General features: G+C 39.0%; 20 pseudogenes; all 20 read right to left on the bottom strand.

The window, feature by feature from the left end:
* Window positions 1-362: 362 nt before the first annotated feature.
* Window positions 363-481, bottom strand: LOC114767555 (uncharacterized; annotated as a pseudogene).
* A 432-nt stretch (window positions 482-913) lies between these two features.
* Window positions 914-1,032, bottom strand: LOC114767561 (uncharacterized; annotated as a pseudogene).
* Window positions 1,033-1,192: 160 nt separating this feature from the next.
* Window positions 1,193-1,311, bottom strand: LOC114767575 (uncharacterized; annotated as a pseudogene).
* Window positions 1,312-1,471: 160 nt separating this feature from the next.
* Window positions 1,472-1,590, bottom strand: LOC114767563 (uncharacterized; annotated as a pseudogene).
* A 441-nt stretch (window positions 1,591-2,031) lies between these two features.
* Window positions 2,032-2,150, bottom strand: LOC114767570 (uncharacterized; annotated as a pseudogene).
* A 2,420-nt stretch (window positions 2,151-4,570) lies between these two features.
* On the bottom strand, window positions 4,571-4,689 carry LOC114767568 (uncharacterized; annotated as a pseudogene).
* A 160-nt stretch (window positions 4,690-4,849) lies between these two features.
* Window positions 4,850-4,968, bottom strand: LOC114767565 (uncharacterized; annotated as a pseudogene).
* A 522-nt stretch (window positions 4,969-5,490) lies between these two features.
* LOC114767569 (uncharacterized) lies at window positions 5,491-5,609 on the bottom strand (annotated as a pseudogene).
* A 160-nt stretch (window positions 5,610-5,769) lies between these two features.
* Window positions 5,770-5,888, bottom strand: LOC114767554 (uncharacterized; annotated as a pseudogene).
* A 441-nt stretch (window positions 5,889-6,329) lies between these two features.
* Window positions 6,330-6,448, bottom strand: LOC114767553 (uncharacterized; annotated as a pseudogene).
* A 160-nt stretch (window positions 6,449-6,608) lies between these two features.
* LOC114767544 (uncharacterized) lies at window positions 6,609-6,727 on the bottom strand (annotated as a pseudogene).
* Window positions 6,728-7,167: 440 nt separating this feature from the next.
* Window positions 7,168-7,286, bottom strand: LOC114767558 (uncharacterized; annotated as a pseudogene).
* Window positions 7,287-7,446: 160 nt separating this feature from the next.
* On the bottom strand, window positions 7,447-7,565 carry LOC114767564 (uncharacterized; annotated as a pseudogene).
* A 1,071-nt stretch (window positions 7,566-8,636) lies between these two features.
* On the bottom strand, window positions 8,637-8,755 carry LOC114767533 (uncharacterized; annotated as a pseudogene).
* Window positions 8,756-8,915: 160 nt separating this feature from the next.
* LOC114767556 (uncharacterized) lies at window positions 8,916-9,034 on the bottom strand (annotated as a pseudogene).
* A 718-nt stretch (window positions 9,035-9,752) lies between these two features.
* On the bottom strand, window positions 9,753-9,871 carry LOC114767557 (uncharacterized; annotated as a pseudogene).
* Window positions 9,872-10,662: 791 nt separating this feature from the next.
* On the bottom strand, window positions 10,663-10,781 carry LOC114767560 (uncharacterized; annotated as a pseudogene).
* A 160-nt stretch (window positions 10,782-10,941) lies between these two features.
* LOC114767567 (uncharacterized) lies at window positions 10,942-11,060 on the bottom strand (annotated as a pseudogene).
* A 791-nt stretch (window positions 11,061-11,851) lies between these two features.
* LOC114767559 (uncharacterized) lies at window positions 11,852-11,970 on the bottom strand (annotated as a pseudogene).
* Window positions 11,971-12,130: 160 nt separating this feature from the next.
* On the bottom strand, window positions 12,131-12,249 carry LOC114767566 (uncharacterized; annotated as a pseudogene).
* Window positions 12,250-13,818: the final 1,569 nt, after the last annotated feature.

The following is a 13,818-nucleotide window of genomic DNA, read 5'->3' as shown; positions in this document are numbered from 1 at the left end:
AAAGAAAATATCCCTTAACTTACTTAAAAAAAGCTAACAAAGTGATGTAAATACTTTAATATTAAAAGTTTAACAATAGTAAAGCTTACAGCACCTGGCATTCCCACGTAGTCTCCCATCCAAGTACTAACCAGGCCCAAGCCTTCTTAGCTTCTGAGATCAAACAAGATTGGGCATTCTTCAGCTGGTTTGTCCGTACACAAACTCTGCTTGAAAATCTTGAACTTTAAACCAAAAGGGCTTTGAAAACATTATAAAGTGCGAAAACTCCCGCTTTACTGTCAAATTATGATGGAGAAAAGGCAAAAAAAGCTAACAAAGCCATGTAAATACTTTCATTTTAAAAGTTTTTCAATAGTTAAAGCTTACAGCACCTGGTATTCCCAGGTAGTCTCCCATCCAAGTACTAACCAGGCCCAAGCCTTCTTAGCTTCTGAGATCAGACAAGAATGGGCATTCTTAAGCTGGTTTGTCCGTACACAAACTCTGCTTGAAAATCTTTAACTTTAAACCAAAGGGGCTTGAACACATATCAAAGAGTGAAAACTCCCGCTTTACTGTCAAATTATGATGGAGAAAAGGCAAAAAAAGCTAACAAAGCCATGTAAATACTTTCATTTTAAAAGTTTTTCAATAGTTACAGCACCTGGTATTCCCAGGTAGTCTCCCATCCAAGTACTAACCAGGCCCAAGCCTTCTTAGCTTCTGAGATCAGACAAGAATGGGCATTCTTCAGCTGGCATGTCTGTAAGCAAACTCTGCTTGAAAATCTTTAACTTTAAACCAAAGGGCATTGAAAACATTATAAAGTGCGAAAACTCCCGCTTTACTGTCAAATTATGATGGAGAAAAGGCAAAAAAAGCTAACAAAGCCATGTAAATACTTTCATTTTAAAAGTTTTTCAATAGTTAAAGCTTACAGCACCTGGTATTCCCAGGTAGTCTCCCATCCAAGTACTAACCAGGCCCAAGCCTTCTTAGCTTCTGAGATCAGACAAGATTGGGCATTCTTCAGCTGGCATGTCTGTAAGCAAACTCTGCTTGAAAATCTTTAACCTTAAACCAAAGGGCATTGAAAACATTATAAAGTGCGAAAACTCCCGCTTTACTGTCAAATTATGATGGAGAAAAGGCAAAAAAAGCTAACAAAGCCATGTAAATACTTTCATTTTAAAAGTTTTTCAATAGTTAAAGCTTACAGCACCTGGTATTCCCAGGTAGTCTCCCATCCAAGTACTAACCAGGCCCAAGCCTTCTTAGCTTCTGAGATCAGACAAGAATGGGCATTCTTCAGCTGGCATGTCTGTAAGCAAACTCTGCTTGAAAATCTTGGACTTTAAACAAAAGGGCTTTGAAAACATTATAAAGTGCGAAAACTCCCGCTTTACTGTCAAATTATGATGGAGAAAAGGCAAAAAAAGCTAACAAAGCCATGTAAATACTTTCATTTTAAAAGTTTTTCAATAGTTAAAGCTTACAGCACCTGGTATTCCCAGGTAGTCTCCCATCCAAGTACTAACCAGGCCCAAGCCTTCTTAGCTTCTGAGATCAAACAAGATTGGGCATTCTTCAGCTGGTTTGTCCATACACAAACTCTGCTTGAAAATCTTGAACTTTAAACCAAAAGGGCTTTGAAAACATTATAAAGTGCGAAAACTCCCGCTTTACTGTCAAATTATGATGGAGAAAAGGCAAAAAAAGCTAACAAAGCCATGTAAATACTTTCATTTTAAAAGTTTTTCAATAGTTAAAGCTTACAGCACCTGGTATTCCCAGGTAGTCTCCCATCCAAGTACTAACCAGGCCCAAGCCTTCTTAGCTTCTGAGATCAGACAAGAATGGGCATTCTTCAGCTGGTTTGTCCGTACACAAACTCTGCTTGAAAATCTTTAACTTTAATCCAAAGGGGCTTGAACACATATCAAAGAGTGAAAACTCCCGCTTTACTGTCAAATTATGATGGAGAAAAGGCAAAAAAAAGCTAACAAAGCCATGTAAATACTTTCATTTTAAAAGTTTTTCAATAGTTACAGCTTACAGCACCTGGTATTCCCAGGTAGTCTCCCATCCAAGTACTAACCAGGCCCAAGCCTTCTTAGCTTCTGAGATCAGACAAGAATGGGCATTCTTCAGCTGGCATGTCTGTAAGCAAACTCTGCTTGAAAATCTTTAACTTTAAACCAAAGGGCATTGAAAACATTATAAAGTGCGAAAACTCCCGCTTTACTGTCAAATTATGATGGAGAAAAGGCAAAAAAAGCTAACAAAGCCATGTAAATACTTTCATTTTAAAAGTTTTTTCAATAGTTAAAGCTTACAGCACCTGGTATTCCCAGGTAGTCTCCCATCCAAGTACTAACCAGGCCCAAGCCTGTCAAATTATGATGGAGAAAAGGCAAAAAGTTGGAGTGGTAAGCTTTTATTTGCAATACAACAAATAAAGTGCACACCTTCTAGAGGCAATGCAATACTGGGTCGATGAATGGAGCGGCTGGAGCAGGCCCTATTGCCAACTCCCTGTTCTAAAAATCCGCTTAATATGACATATCAGATATTAAATTGACATCAGGGTGCGTAGCACCTGAAGGCCGAGGGCTGGAAAATCCCACCTAATCGATTCAGCTCCAAGCCTGTGAATGATCGTTGTAGAGCACACACAGACAAAGAAACCTGAAGAGAAGTTTAAAAAAAAAAAAAGAAAAAAGGCGGGAAAACATATCAAAGAAAGAAAATACCCCTTAACTTACTTTAAAAAAAGTTAACAAAGTGATGTAAATACTTTCATTTTAAAAACTTTACAATAGTTAAAGCTTACAGCACCTGGTATTCCCACGTAGTCTCCCATCCAAGTACTAACCAGGCCCAAGCCTTCTTAGCTTCTGAGATCAGACAAGATTGGGCATTCTTCAGCTGGTTTGTCCGTACATAAACTCTGCTTGAAAATCTTGAACTTTAAACCAAAGGGGCTTGAACACATATCAAAGAGTGAAAACCCCCCGCTTTACTGTCAAATTATGATGGAGAAAAGGCAAAAAAAGCTAACAAAGCCATGTAAATACTTTCATTATAAAAGTTTTTCAATAGGTAAAGCTTACAGCACCTGGTATTCCCAGGTAGTCTCCCATCCGAGTACTAACCAGGCCCAAGCCTTCTTAGCTTCTGAGATCAGACAAGATTGGGCATTCTTCTGCTGGTTTATCCATACACAAACTCTGCTTGAAAATCTTGAACTTTAAACCAAAGGGGCTTGAACACATATCAAAGAGTGAAAACTCCCGCTTTACTGTCAAATTATGATGGAGAAAAGGCAAAAAGTTGGAGTGGTAAGCTTTTATTTGCAATACAACAAATAAAGTGCACACCTTCTAGAGGCAATGCAATACTGGGTCGATGAATGGAGCGGATGGAGCAGGCCCTATATCCGACTCCCTGTTCTAAAAATCCGTTTAAGATGACATATCAGATATTAAATTGACATCAGGGTGCGTAGCACCTGAAGGCCGAGGGCTGGAAAACCCCACCTAATCGATTCAGCTCCAAGCCTGTGAATGATCGTTGTAGAGCACACACAGACAAAGAAACCTGAAGAGAAGTTTAAAAAAAGAAAAAAGAAAAAAGGCGGGAAAACATATCAAAGAAAGAAAATACCCCTTAACTTACTTTAAAAAAAGTTAACAAAGTGATGTAAATACTTTCATTTTAAAAACTTTACAATAGTTAAAGCTTACAGCACCTGGTATTCCCACGTAGTCTCCCATCCAAGTACTAACCAGGACCAAGCCTTCTTAGCTTCTGAGATCAGACAAGATTGGGCAATCTTCAGCTGGTTTGTCCGTACACAAACCCTGCTTGAAAATCTTGAACTTTAATCCAAAGGGGCTTGAACACATATCAAAGAGTGAAAACTCCCGCTTTACTGTAAAATTATGATGGAGAAAAGGCAAAAAAAAGCTAACAAAGCCATGTAAATACTTTCATTTTAAAAGTTTTTCAATAGTTAAAACTTACAGCACCTGGCATTCCCACGTAGTCTCCCATCCAAGTACTAACCAGGACCAAGCCTTCTTAGCTTCTGAGATCAGACAAGATTGGGCAATCTTCAGCTGGTTTGTCCGTACACAAACTCTGCTTGAAAATCTTGAACTTTAAACCAAAGGGGCTTGAACACATATCAAAGAGTGAAAACTCCCGTTTTACTGTAAAATTTAAAATTATGATGGAGAAAAGGCAAAAAAAAAGCTAACAAAGCCATGTAAATACTTTCATTTTAAAAGTTTTTCAATAGTTAAAGCTTACAGCACCTGGTATTCCCAGGTAGTCTCCCTTCCATGTACTAACCAGGCCCAAGACTTCTTAGCTTCTGTGATCAGACAAGATTGGGCATTCTTCAGCTGGTTTGTCTGTACACAAACTCTGCTTGAAAATCTTGAACTTTAAACCAAAGGGGCTTGAACACATATCAAAGAGTGAAAACTCCCGCTTTACTGTCAAATTATGATGGAGAAAAGGCAAAAAAAAAGCCAACAAAGCCATGTAAATACTTTCATTTTAAAAGTTTTTCAATAGTTAAAGCTTACAGCACCTGGTATTCCCAGGTAGTCTCCCATCCAAGTACTAACCAGGCCCAAGCCTTCTTAGCTTCTGAGATCAGACAAGATTGGGCATTCTTCAGCTGGTTTGTCTGTACATAAACTCTGCTTGAAAATCTTGAACTTTAAACCAAAGGGGCTTGAACACATATCAAAGAGTGAAAACTCCCGCTTTACTGTCAAATTATGATGGAGAAAAGGCAAAAAAAGCTAACAAAGCCATGTAAATACTTTCATTTTAAAAGTTTTTCAATAGTTAAAGCTTACAGCACCTGGTATTCCCAGGTAGTCTCCCATCCAAGTACTAACCAGGCCCAAGCCTTCTTAGCTTCTGAGATCAGACAAGATTGGGCATTCTTCAGCTGGTTTGTCCGTACATAAACTCTGCTTGAAAATCTTGAACTTTAAACCAAAGGGGCTTGAACACATATCAAAGAGTGAAAACTCCCGCTTTACTGTCAAATTATGATGGAGAAAAGGCAAAAAGTTGGAGTGGTAAGCTTTTATTTGCAATACAACAAATAAAGTGCACACCTTCTAGAGGCAATGCAATACTGGGTCGATGAATGGAGCGGATGGAGCAGGCCCTATTGCCGTCTCCCTGTTCTAAAAATCCGTTTAAGATGACATATCAGATATTAAATTGACATTAGGGTGCGTAGCACCTGAAGGCCGAGGGCTGGAAAACCCCACCTAATCGATTCAGCTCCAAGCCTGTGAATGATCGTTGTAGAGCACACACAGACAAAGAAACCTGAAGAGAAGTTTAAAAAAAAAGAAAAAAAAAAAAGAAAAAAGGCGGGAAAACATATCAAAGAAAGAAAATACCCCTTAACTTACTTTAAAAAAAGTTAACAAAGTGATGTAAATACTTTCATTTTAAAAGTTTTACAATAGTTAAAGCTTACAGCACCTGGCATTCCCACGTGGTCTCCCATCCAAGTACTAACCAGGCCCAAGCCTTCTTAGTTTCTGAGATCAGACAAGATTGGGCAATCTTCAGCTGGTTTGTCCGTAAGCAAACTCTGCTTGAAAATCTTGAACTTTAAACCAAAGAGGCTTGAACACATATCAGAGAGTGAAAACTCCCGCTTTACTGTCAAATTATGATGGAAAAAAGGCAAAAAAAGCTAACAAAGCCATGTAAATACTTTCATTTTAAAAGTTTTTCAATAGTTAAAGCTTACAGCACCTGGTATTCCCAGGTAGTCTCCCATCCAAGTACTAACCAGGCCCAAGCCTTCTTAGCTTCTGAGATCAGACAAGATTGGGCATTCTTCAGCTGGTTTGTCCGTACACAAACTCTGCTTGAAAATCTTGATCATTAAACCAAAAGGGCTTTGAAAACATTATAAAGTGCGAAAACTCCCGCTTTACTGTCAAATTATGATGGAGAAAAGGCAAAAAAAGCTAACAAAGCCATCTAAATACTTTCATTTTAAACGTTTTTCATTAGTTAAAGCTTACAGCACCTGGTATTCCCAGGTTGTCTCCCATCCAAGTACTAACCAAGCCCAAGCCTTCTTAGCTTCTGAGATCAGACAAGATTGGGCATTCTTCAGCTGGTTTGTCCATTCACAAACTCTGCTTGAAAATCTTGAACTTTAAACCAAAAGGGCTTTGAAAACATTACAAAGTGCGAAAACTCCCGCTTTACTGTCAAATTATGATGGAGAAAAAGCAAAAAAAGCTAACAAAGCCATGTAAATACTTTCATTTTAAAGGTTTTTCAATAGTTAAAGCTTACAGCACCTGGTATTCCCAGGTAGTCTCCCATCCAAGTACTAACCAGGCCCAAGCCTTCTTAGCTTCTGAGATCAGACAAGATTGGGCATTCTTCAGCTGGTTTGTCCGTACACAAACTCTGCTTGAAAATCTTGAACTTTAAACCAAAAGGGCTTTGAAAACATTATAAAGTGCGAAATCTCCCGCTTTACTTTCAAATTATGATGCAGAAAAGGCAAAAAAAGCTAACAAGGCCATGTAATACTTTCATTTTAAACGTTTTTCATTAGTTAAAGCTTACAGCACCTGGTATTCCCAGGTAGTCTCCCATCCAAGTACTAACCAGGCCCAAGCCTTCTTAGCTTCTGAGATCAGACAAGATTGGGCATTCTTCAGCTGGTTTGTCCGTACACAAACTCTGCTTGAAAATCTTGAACTTTAAACCAAAGAGGCTTGAACACATATCAGAGAGTGAAAACTCCCGCTTTACTGTCAAATTATGATGGAGAAAAGGCAAAAAAAGCTAACAAAGCCATATAAATAGTTTCATTTTAAAAGTTTTTCAATAGTTAAAGCTTACAGCACCTGGTATTCCCAGGTAGTCTCCCATCCAAGTACTAACCAGGCCCAAGCCTTCTTAGCTTCTGAGATCAGACAAGATTGGGCATTCTTCAGCTGATTTGTCCATACACAAACTCTGCTTGAAAATCTTGAACTTTAAACCAAAAGGGCTTTGAAAACATTATAAAGTGCGAAAACTCCCGCTTTACTGTCAAATTATGATGGAGAAAAGGCAAAAAAAGCTAACAAAGCCATGTAAATACTTTCATTTTAAACGTTTTTCATTAGTTAAAGCTTACAGCACCTGGTATTCCCAGGTAGTCTCCCATCCAAGTACTAACCAGGCCCAAGCCTTCTTAGCTTCTGAGATCAGACAAGATTGGGCAATCTTCAGCTGGTTTGTCCGTACACAAACTCTGCTTGAAAATCTTGAACTTTAAACCAAAGAGGCTTGAACACATATCAGAGAGTGAAAACTCCTGCTTTACTGTCAAATTATGATGTAGAAAAGGCAAAAAAAGCTAAAAAAGCCATGTAAATACTTTCATTTTAAACGTTTTACAATAGTTAAAGTTTACAGCACCTGATATTCCCAGGTAGTCTCCCATCCAAGTACTAACCAGGCCCAAGCCTTCTTAGCTTCTGAGATCAGACAAGATTGGGCATTCTTCAGCTGGTTTTTCCGTACACAAACTCTGCTTGAAAATCTTGAACTTTAAACCAAAAGGGCTTTGAAAGCATTATAAAGTGCGAAAACTCCCGCTTTACTGTCAAATTATGATGGAGAAAAGGCAAAAAAAAGCTAACAAAGCCATGTAAATACTTTCATTTTAAACGTTTTTCATTAGTTAAAGCTTACAGCACCTGGTATTCCCAGGTAGTCTCCCATCCAAGTACTAACGAGGCCCAAGCCTTCTTAGCTTCTGAGATCAGACAAGATTGGGCATTCTTCAGCTGGTTTGTCCGTACACAAACTCTGCTTGAAAATCTTGAACTTTAAACCAAAGGGGCTTGAACACATATCAAAGAGTGAAAACTCTCGCTTTACTGTCAAATTATGATGGAGAAAAGGCAAAAACTTGGAGTGGTAAGCTTTTATTTGCAATATAACAAATAAAGTGCACACCTTCTAGAGGCAATGCAATACTTGGTCGATGAATGGAGCGGATGGAGCAGGCCCTATTGCCGACTCCCTGTTCTAAAAATCCGCTTAATATGACATATCAGATATTAAATTGACATCAGGGTGCGTAGCACCTGAAGGCCGAGGGCTGGAAAACCCCACCTAATCGATTCAGCTCCAAGCCTGTGAATGATCGTTGTAGAGCACACACAGACAAAGAAACCTGAAGAGAAGTTTAAAAAAAAAAGAAAAAAGGCGGGAAAACATATCAAAGAAAGAAAATACCCCTTAACTTACTTTAAAAAAAGTTAACAAAGTGATGTAAATACTTTCATTTTAAAAGTTTTTCAATAGTTAAAGCTTACAGCACCTGGTATTCCCAGGTAGACTCCAATCCAAGTACTAACCAGGCCCAAGCCTTCTTAGCTTCTGAGATCAGACAAGATTGGGCATTCTTCAGCTGGTTTGTCCGTACACAAACTCTGCTTGAAAATCTTGAACTTTAAACCAAAAGGGCTTTGAAAACATTATAAAGTGCGAAAACTCCCGCTTTACTGTCAAATTATGATGTAGAAAAGCCAAAAAAAGCTAACAAAGCCTTGTAAATACTTTCATTTTAAACGTTTTTCATTAGTTAAAGCTTACAGCACCTGGTATTCCCAGGTAGTCTCCCATCCAAGTACTAACCAGGCCCAAGCCTTCTTAGCTTCTGAGATCAGACAAGATTGGGCATTCTTCAGCTGGTTTGTCCGTACACATACTCTGCTTGAAAATCTTGAACTTTAAACCAAAGAGGCTTGAACACATATCAGAGAGTGAAAACTCCTGCTTTACTGTCAAATTATGATGGAGAAAAGGCAAAAAAAGCTAACAAAGCCATGTAAATACTTTCATTTTAAACGTTTTTCATTAGTTAAAGCTTACAGCACCTGGAATTCCCAGGTAGTCTCCCATCCAAGTACTAACCAGGCCCAAGCCTTCTTAGCTTCTGAGATCAAACAAGATTGGGCATTCTTCAGCTGGTTTGTCCGTACACAAACTCTGCTTGAAAATCTTGAACTTTAAACCAAAGAGGCTTGAACACATATCAAAGTGCGAAAACTCCTGCTTTACTGTCAAATTATGATGGAGAAAAGGCAAAAAAAGCTAACAAAGCCATGTAAATAGTTTCATTTTAAAAGTTTTTCAATAGTTAAAGCTTACAGCACCTGGTATTCCCAGGTAGTCTCCCATCCAAGTACTAACCAGGCCCAAGCCTTCTTAGCTTCTGAGATCAGACAAGATTGAGCATTCTTCAGCTGATTTGTCCGTAAGGAAACTCTGCTTGAAAATCTTGGACTTTAAACAAAAGGGCTTTGAAAACATTATAAAGTGCGAAAACTCCCACTTTACTGTCAAATTATGATGGAGAAAAGGCAAAAAAAGCTAACAAAGCCATGTAAATACTTTCATTTTAAAAGTTTTTCAATAGTTAAAGCTTACAGCACCTGGCATTCCCACGTAGTCTCCCATCCAAGTAATAACGAGGCCCAAGCCTTCTTAGTTTCTGAGATCAGACAAGATTGGGCCATCTTCAGCTGGCATGTCCGTCAGCAAACTCTGCTTGAAAATCTTGGACTTTAAACAAAAGGGCTTTGAAAACATTATAAAGTGCGAAAACTCCCGCTTTACTGTCAAATTATGATGGAGAAAAGGCAAAAAAAGTTAACATAGCCATGTAAATACTTTCACTTTAAAAGTTTTTAAATAGTTAAAGCTTACAGCACCTGGCATTCCCAGGTAGTCTCCCATCCAAGTACTAACCAGGCCCAAGCCTTCTTAGCTTCTGAGATCAGACAAGATTGGGCATTCTTCAGCTGGTTTGTCCGTACACAAACTCTGCTTGAAAATCTTGAACTTTAAACCAAAGGGGCTTGAACACATATCAAAGAGTGAAAACTCCCGCTTTACTGTCAAATTATGATGGAGAAAAGGCAAAAAGTTGGAGTGGTAAGCTTTTATTTGCAATATAACAAATAAAGTGCACACCTTCTAGAGGAAATGCAATACTGGGTCGATGAATGGAGCGGATGGAGCAGGCCCTATTGCCGACTCCCTGTTCTAAAAATCCGCTTAATATGACATATCAGATATTAAATTGACATCAGGGTGCATAGCACCTGAAGGCCGAGGGCTGGAAAACCCCACCTAATCGATTCAGCTCCAAGCCTGTGAATGATCGTTGTAGAGCACACACAGACAAAGAAACCTGAAGAGAAGTTTAAAAAAAAAAAGAAAAAAGGCGGGAAAACATATCAAAGAAAGAAAATACCCCTTAACTTACTTAAAAAAAAGTTAACAAAGTGATGTAAATACTTTCATTTTAAAAGTTTTACAATAGTTAAAGCTTACAGCACCAGGCATTCCCACGTAGTCTCCCATCCAAGTACTAACCAGGCCCAAGCCTTCTTAGCTTCTGAGATAAGACAAGATTGGGCATTCTTCAGCTGGTTTGTCCGTACACAAACTCTGCTTGAAAATGTTGAACTTTAAACCAAAAGGGCTTTGAAAACATTATAAAGTGCGAAAACTCCCACTTTACTGTCAAATCATGATGGAGAAAAGGCAAAAAAAGCTAACAAAGCCATGCAAATACTTTAATTTTAAAAGTTTTTCAATAGTTAAAGCTTACAGCACCTGGTATTCCCAGGTAGTCTCCCATCCAAGTACTAACCAGGCCCAAGCCTTCTTAGCTTCTGAGATCAGACAAGATTTGGCAATCTTCAGCTGGTTTGTCCGTACACAAACTCTGCTTGAAAATCTTGAACTTTAAACCAAAGAGGCTTGAACACATATCAAAGAGTGAAAACTCCCACTTTACTGTCAAATTATGATGGAGAAATGGCAAAAAAAGCTAACAAAGCCATGTAAATACTTTCATTTTAAAAGTTTTTCAATAGTTAAAGCTTACAGCACCTGGTATTCCAAGGTAGTCTCCCATCCAAGTACTAACCAGGCCCAAGCCTTCTTAGCTTCTGAGATCAGACAAGATTGGGCATTCTTCAGCTGGTTTGTCCGTACACAAACTCTGCTTGAAAATCTTGAACTTTAAACCAAAGGGGCTTGAACACATATCAAAGAGTGAAAACTCCCGCTTTACTGTCAAATTATGATGGAGAAAAGGCAAAAAATTGGAGTGGTAAGCTTTTATTTGTAATACAACAAATAAAGTGCACACCTTCTAGAGGCAATGCAATACTGGGTCGATGAATGGAGCGGATGGAGCAGGCCCTATTGCCGACTCCCTGTTCTAAAAATCCGCTTAATATGACGTATCAGATATTAAACTGACATCAGGGTGCGTCGCACCTGAAGGCCGAGGGCTGGAAAACCCCACCTAATCGATTCAGCTCCAAGCCTGTGAATGATCGTTGTAGAGCACACACAGACAAAGAAACCTGAAGAGAAGTTTAAAAAAAAAAAGAAAAAAGGCGGGAAAACATATCAAAGAAAGAAAATACCCCTTAACTTACTTAAAAAAAAGTTAACAAAGTGATGTAAATACTTTCATTTTAAAAGTTTTACAATAGTTAAAGCTTACAGCACCAGGCATTCCCACGTAGTCTCCCATCCAAGTACTAACCAGGCCCAAGCCTTCTTAGCTTCTGAGATAAGACAAGATTGGGCATTCTTCAGCTGGTTTGTCCGTACACAAACTCTGCTTGAAAATGTTGAACTTTAAACCAAAAGGGCTTTGAAAACATTATAAAGTGCGAAAACTCCCACTTTACTGTCAAATCATGATGGAGAAAAGGCAAAAAAAGCTAACAAAGCCATGTAAATACTTTAATTTTAAAAGTTTTTCAATAGTTAAAGCTTACAGCACCTGGTATTCCCAGGTAGTCTCCCATCCAAGTACTAACCAGGCCCAAGCCTTCTTAGCTTCTGAGATCAGACAAGATTTGGCAATCTTCAGCTGGTTTGTCCGTACACAAACTCTGCTTGAAAATCTTGAACTTTAAACCAAAGAGGCTTGAACACATATCAAAGAGTGAAAACTCCCACTTTACTGTCAAATTATGATGGAGAAATGGCAAAAAAAGCTAACAAAGCCATGTAAATACTTTCATTTTAAAAGTTTTTCAATAGTTAAAGCTTACAGCACCTGGTATTCCAAGGTAGTCTCCCATCCAAGTACTAACCAGGCCCAAGCCTTCTTAGCTTCTGAGATCAGACAAGATTGGGCATTCTTCAGCTGGTTTGTCCGTACACAAACTCTGCTTGAAAATCTTGAACTTTAAACCAAAGGGGCTTGAACACATATCAAAGAGTGAAAACTCCCGCTTTACTGTCAAATTATGATGGAGAAAAGGCAAAAAATTGGAGTGGTAAGCTTTTATTTGTAATACAACAAATAAAGTGCACACCTTCTAGAGGCAATGCAATACTGGGTCGATGAATGGAGCGGATGGAGCAGGCCCTATTGCCGACTCCCTGTTCTAAAAATCCGCTTAATATGACGTATCAGATATTAAACTGACATCAGGGTGCGTCGCACCTGAAGGCCGAGGGCCGGACAACCCCACCTAATCGATTCAGCTCCACCCCACTCCATAGCCAAGCCTGTGAATGATTGTCGTAGAGCACGCACAAACACAGAAACCTGAAGAGAAAATTATATATATAAAAAAAAAAAGGCGGAAAACGTATCAAAGAGTGAAATTACCCCTTAACTTACTTTAAAAGAAACTAACAAAGCGATGTAAATACTTTCATTTTAAAAGTTTTTCAATAGTTAAAGCTTTTAGCACCTGGTATTCTCAGGCAGTCTCCCATCCATAAGACCTATATGTGTTATTCACATATTTAATTAAATTGCCAGAATGCCACCAATGCAGAAAGGTCATCTATTCAGTGTGCAGGAGTTGATTGCTGCAGTCCAAAATGGAGAGAGAGATTTTGACATGGACTTGGATGAAACTGATGCAAGTGATTTAGACAATGAGGATGTAGTTGAAATGGACAAAGAAAACCACCAACCCATTGACTGCCCAGCTAATGATGATGTGGACATGAAGTCCCAACCAAAAAAAAAGGTTATCAGTCCTAATACAGATTTTTCTGGTTCAGAAATCACCAATGATGCCACCTCCCTCCTGACCCCACTGGAGTACTTCCAAAAGTTTGTGACAGAAGATATGATTGAGACTCTGACAAGAAACACAAATGAGTACAGCTTGCAAAAAAATGGAACATCTGTAAACACCAATAATAAGGAAATTGTATGTATTGGGAGACAGACACACGGTACACCCCTGTTTCTGATGTGATGTCCCGGAACAGATTCCAATCTCTGTTGACTTCATTACATGCTCTGTGATTTTGATGTGTACCAAGGGAGTGTAGATGGAAAACGACAAGCGAAATCTGAACTTGGACTGTCAGGTGAGGTTGTTATGGGGGGTGTGGATTTGTTGGACTCATTTGCTGCCAAGTACAAGTTTCCCATGAAATCTCACCACTGGTACATTTACATCTTCTGGCACACCTTCATCCTTGCTGTAATTAACGGCTGGCTCCTTTACAAGTGGGACTGTAAAGCTCTGAAGATGACTAAGAAAGAGATACTGAACAGGAGACAGTTTCAGGCGCAACTTGCATCCTCTCTCATCCTGGTAAACACACACAACACATTACCCAAGAGAGGGCCACCATCTTCAGGGAAGACAGTGACATCAGGGAGCCCTTTGGATCCTCAGAAGAGACCATCCTCATCAGATGTGCGTCCCCCAGCCAAGAGGTCATCGGACCACCCCCCACTGGATGGACGCAAAGACATGA

Source organism: Denticeps clupeoides, chromosome 17 (assembly GCF_900700375.1).
Source record: "Denticeps clupeoides chromosome 17, fDenClu1.1, whole genome shotgun sequence".
NCBI lineage: Eukaryota > Metazoa > Chordata > Actinopteri > Clupeiformes > Denticipitidae > Denticeps > Denticeps clupeoides.
The sequence above is the reverse complement of the archived record's forward strand: the minus strand, read 5'-3'. Positions and strand labels throughout refer to the sequence as shown.